We start from the raw sequence: 5,570 nt of genomic DNA, 5'->3' as shown, positions 1-5,570 counted from the left end.
GAGTGGGCGCCCGGCCTCCCCGTCCGCGAGCTGGTCCCCGGGCACGGCGGCGGCTCCCGAGCCCTCCTGCTCAGCTCGTGCCGCCGGGGCCCGGGCGCGTGGGTGCCGCGGTGCTCCTGGAGCCGCTGCAAATCCCCGCCGACTAGGCCGCGCTGGCGCTCGGGGCGCTCGTCGCCGTGCTCCCCGGCGATGATGACGACCCCGCAGTGGACGGCGCCTGGGAGACCGACCTCCACAACATGCTCCTCTTCCTCTACATCCAGTCCTACAAGCGCCTTGTGCCAAGGCCTCGATTCCATCCATTTGCTCCCGTGTAGCACGCTGGCTCTCCACAGTTTATCAGGGAGCAAAGCACCCCGGCCATCTCTCTCTCTGATGTCAACCTCGGTTGCCTTTTATTTTCAGATCTGCAATGGCATGAAGAATGAGGCAATCCTTGGAAGCAGCACGTACATGTGATCCCCCTCTCACTCTGATTCCAAGGTTGTTTCTCTCCATATTCCATTCCTCTCACAATTTGTTTCTTTTCCTGGGCTTTTACTTTATCATGTGCGTGCTATGCTTTTGACAAAATATCTAATTTTGTTGCTTTTCATGTCTATGTAAGCATTATGTTCTCCTTTGTTTAATTTCATTATTGCTATGCAAAGAGAAATCAAGGATTACTTTTCTTGGTACATATGCAGTGTATTTATGTTTTGGGTGGTAACAGTTCAGTTAGAGGTGAGATGCATCGACATAAATGGTTGAAGGCTATACATTAGTTGGATAGATAGATTGAGCAATACACCTGTTGTGCCATCATCGATGAATTAAGAGAAGAATAGATGGTGCGTTTGGCAAAATATCCAATAGTCAGCGTTTGTGTTTAGTGGGTTTTAAGCATTTCTGGCAGCCCTCTTCCTACCTTATTCTTTCATTTATATCTTGTATTTTAATAGGTCAAGCTTGTGCTTAGTTTGCTTGAATGTAACTTGCTTCCTTTCTGTTGAGGAAGACAATGGCTCTCAGTTGCCATGTTCAGACTTAATCGCTTGAATCAGTTGGATCATGGACATGTTGTCGGAGAAAGGCAGGGTTTGAGAAATCTGAAAGAGCTTGAGAATTTATATGGCGAGAAGAAGGCCAAGAGTGCATAGAGGGTTACTTGTACCATAGAAAAAGTAATATGCCTTGGTTCAGTTTACACATTTGAACTCATGCCTTTTAAAGAATAACATTTGTGGTTGAAAATTGGTTACTTGAGAAGTTGAGAACCTGAAAATGTTTGTCTGTAATGCATCTATTTGTGTGTCAGACACTTCTCCTTTTCTCACAAAACACAACCTTGTATGTTTTTGGCACATATTTTCAAATGCTCACGCTAGATCCGATAGTATGTATCCATAATTTGTTTTCAGTTTTTGTTCTAATTTATTCCCATAAAGAGTATCAATGTGCTCTAATTTATAGCGAGATTAAGTCCAGTATTACTAATCATAGGTGTGCTTTTATGCAGGTTATGTTGCGGATGGTAGGTGTCACTCTGGATTGCAGAAAACATGATAAGAGCATGGAGATGGATTGCTACCTGCCCACACTACCATTTTCTTGATCATGTGTGTAGAGTTGAACTACTTGTTTCATATATCCTTAATTCTTTTTCCTTTTAATCTCCATATGACATAGAAGGTTCTGGTTGCTCTATTAACATGATCGGATTTTGTGTGTGTTTTGCAGAAAACATGATAAGAGCATGGATGGATTGCTGCAAATTCATGTTGTTGTTGTGGGATCATGCCGTCCCTCCCTTGTGCTAGCCAGCCATCAGGAGCGACTGTGTTTGGTTTGTGCGGACGCGGCTGTGGCTCCCTGTGGTGCTCCTCTCGTGTCGCCTCTTCTTCCTCGCGGGGTTCTTTGGCTCCCTCCTCTTCACCCAGGTAACATGGTGGGCCCATGTTACCCCCGTCTCGCAAGTTCATTTCATCGCGCGCGGGCTTCTGATCTAGGGTCGCTCTGTCGATTGTCCCATGGCATGTTACGCAGGGGGAGGGGGACATGGAGCGGCCACTGCCAAGGGAATGGCTGCTCTATTTACCCTTATTGTCGGTTTCACTTGCCTAGCCTAGGTATGCTGAGATAATCATTATGTGAGGTGATCTATTCATTTTCAGAGTTCCCTCATTAGTATCCCTCATTGTTAATTGCTATGCTTAATTGGATACTCTGTGTTGTGTTGTTTGCCTTTTTTTGACCCAAATAAACCACCCCATTACCATATTTTACACTAATGCCATATTTAATCATTGACATAACTTTGGAGGTTTAGTTCAGTTAAAAAGATGATGCCATGTGACTGGAAAGTATATATGTTCAGATCATAATTTAAATGGATACAGTGATTGGCAATAGATAAATCATATTAGCCTTGCATTGCAGATTATTTCCTTTTTGTGGTTGGCATGAATGACTTTTGTACTCAATGGTTTAAGCAGTTGCTCTTTGAAATATAATTTTTTCTATGTAAGATCTTACCGGCTGTTCTATTATTTAAAATCATTTGCCATGTTTGTACTCTTGCTGAAGTTTGAAGAGTTTCCCGGGGGTGGCGAGGAGCACCGGCATATCGAGTCCCTGGTGTTTTCCTCTACGAGCTGGGGAGGGCATGCGGTTCTCTCCTCGTCGGTCTCACTTCTCCCCTTCCCTCCATGGTGCTAAAAAATATCACTGACTGCGTGAATTTAAAAAATTTGTAGTCTTATACAAATAGAAAGAATATATGATGTGACCTCATTTCTTAATCCTACGCTATCCTGCTGCATTAGTGTACGAGCTGTTACACACAAACATGGCTTGAATTTTTGGGATAGATGGGACAAACATAGGATTGCAGATTGTAAATCCATGTTTTTTTCGCAAATCAATTTGACACTAATCCTTAGAAAAAAGATATTTATGTTGCATAGATTGTGTTGTATAGGTTGTTGACTTGATTTACATCACTCCAGTTTTATGGCACAAAAATTAATTTAATTCTGTTAATTGCAGCTGCAACTCTCTCTCATCACACATAATGTTAACCTTATAGAGCTAAGGTGGTTATAGTTAGAAATCTCTACAATATCATGGATTGATTTAGGGTTTCAAAATATTGTGAACTGTAAAACGTCTTATATTATAGGATAGCTGCATCGCATATTTTTTACTGTTGGCAAATGAATTATTTATGTATAGTTACTACCAAATTATCAGAATAATAAATATATCACTCGCTCCAATTATTTGTAATCTTGGGTTAGGCTTTTCTTATCTAAACTACTTGATGTGACAAAATATCTTAAACAAGCTCTGTGATTTGTATGCTCTCTTATATTATCAAAGATAATTGCACTTATATGATATGTTTGATAGTTCCTATATACTCCGAAAGAAAAAATAGCCGATGTTCCGCTCCCTGCAGGCCTGCACTCGCATTGCGCCCTTTCCTCTCCCTGCCGCCTCGCCTCTCTCCCTGCCTGCTCGTTGCCCCAGTCGTCTCTGATGGTGCTCCTAGATGTGCAATACATCACCTTCTCACCTCCTTGGCCACTTCGGTGCCCAAGGCTTTCGTGCTCGTCGGCGGGATGGTGCAAGGCGCAACTCTGACGTGGTTCCTCACTGGTTGGATGGCGTTTAGGTGCAACCCCGGTGCCCTCTGAGTGCTGCCTTGGCTACAACCTCCCTCTGTGAGCTCCATCTTCCCCTGCTCTGCTTTGGCTACTACATGGGACATGGCCAAGGCTATGATGATCAGTTATGGCTGATATAGGCATGCTCTCAAGCAGTCGAGGCACTTGTGGGTATTAATTTGGATCCTCCCTCATTTCTTTGAGTTGTTTTGATCACGTTCTTATTTTAGTGGCTCTGTCCTTGGATGGTCATTTCTAATGAGTGATAACCAGGGCAGTTAAACCCTCGTAAGAACATATTGATTCGGTGATCCATCCAGAAATCCAGAAATAAGGATTCTAGTGAGCCTCCAGCCTCCTCAGTGATTTGGGCTTCCTGGCCATCGGATCGAAGCGCTTGATGCGATCTGAGCCATCGGATCGAGCCCTGGAACGACCTCGTCCGTCGGATAAAAAAGTTACTGCTGGAATGAATAGTTACTCCCAAAATGAGATATCTCGTGCCACCGCGTTTGAATCACGTGCCACATCGGTCGGAAGCCATTCTTGCTAGGGCGGTGATGATTAGCCGTGGGTATCAAGTTGGGTCCTCCCTCTTGTCTCTAGAATCCTTTTTGTTCCTGTGATACTTATTGTTCTGTCCTTTGGATGGACGTCATTCTTATTGAGTGACAACCAGGGCAGCTCCACTGTATAAACAGATTGATCTGGTGATAAGAGATGATGGGGGTAGATTATATGATGAGGAAAGGCAAATCTGAGCCCATATGCATTGAACCCTGAACCCTTTTTATTCGCACGTGCCCCACCAGTCGGAAGCCATCCTTGCTAGGGCGATGATGATTCATTGTGGCTGAAATAAGTGTGCCTTTGAGCAATCAAGGCACCTATGGGTATCAAGTTGGGTCCTCCCTCTTGTCTCTAGAATCCTTTTTGATCATGTGATACTTATTGTTCTGTCCTTCTATGGTCATTCTTGTTGAGTGATAACCAGGGCAGCTCCACTGTATAAACAGATTAATCTGGTGACAAGAGATGGTGGGGGTAGATTATATGATCGAGGAAAGGCAAATCTGAGCCCACTATGCATTGAACCCTGAACCCTTTTTATTTGTATTTAAAGGTGTTGCTTATTTTTGCTCCAGTGTTTATAGCCGTCTTATGTGAATATTTCTTCTCTCTCATACCTTTATTGCATATAAGTTGTTCTTCACTTTTATTGTTTGTTGTTGGTCCTTGATTTCATCTGGTTAAGAGTAAGCAAGTTGTCGGTTCAATGGCTTGTTTTAATTTGTTGATAAACCAGCAGAAACCACGGTGTCATGTTTCTAATAACAACGTCTTTAGGCTGGTTAATGTTTGTATTGGAGCCCACTACCTTTTATTTCGCTTGTTTCTTACCATCTTCCTTGCTTCTCTGGCTGTTTCACGGTTGGGACGGTGGCGTGGCATTGGGGCTGTCTTGCGGGTCGGCTGGAGAGGGAGCACACCGAGTGGGCTTCTAAGATGGATGAGGTGATTATTTGCTCCCTTATTTGTCTTTCCCTTTGTGATGTGTATGTGCTCATCAAGGCTTTGTTGTTTTTAGGGATTTGTCTAGGGTTTCCTGGTTAATCCATTCTGATTTTGGTCTGCTCATGCTCTTGGCTTCCGGACCGTGGTGCTCAAGGTGGTCTGGCTGTCACCGCCACCCCTGCTCGACGATGTTGCACCCCTGCTCGATCACTTAATGAAAATAGTGTATGCAGAACTGAAAACGAGTCAAACAGATGATCAGTGCCTCAGTCCTTCAGTACTTGAGGTATGTGTTGACTGTATTAATGCTGTTATGTTTTTAGTGGCCAATAATCCTGACGAGTGTATAAACCCACAGTTGACCATGGTCCGCATATGAGTTTAATTGGTGTCTAAGATAATTAGTAG

This window comes from Triticum dicoccoides, chromosome 1B (genome assembly GCF_002162155.2).
Source record: "Triticum dicoccoides isolate Atlit2015 ecotype Zavitan chromosome 1B, WEW_v2.0, whole genome shotgun sequence".
NCBI classification, from domain to species: domain Eukaryota; kingdom Viridiplantae; phylum Streptophyta; class Magnoliopsida; order Poales; family Poaceae; genus Triticum; species Triticum dicoccoides.
Note: the sequence above shows the minus strand (reverse complement) of the source record.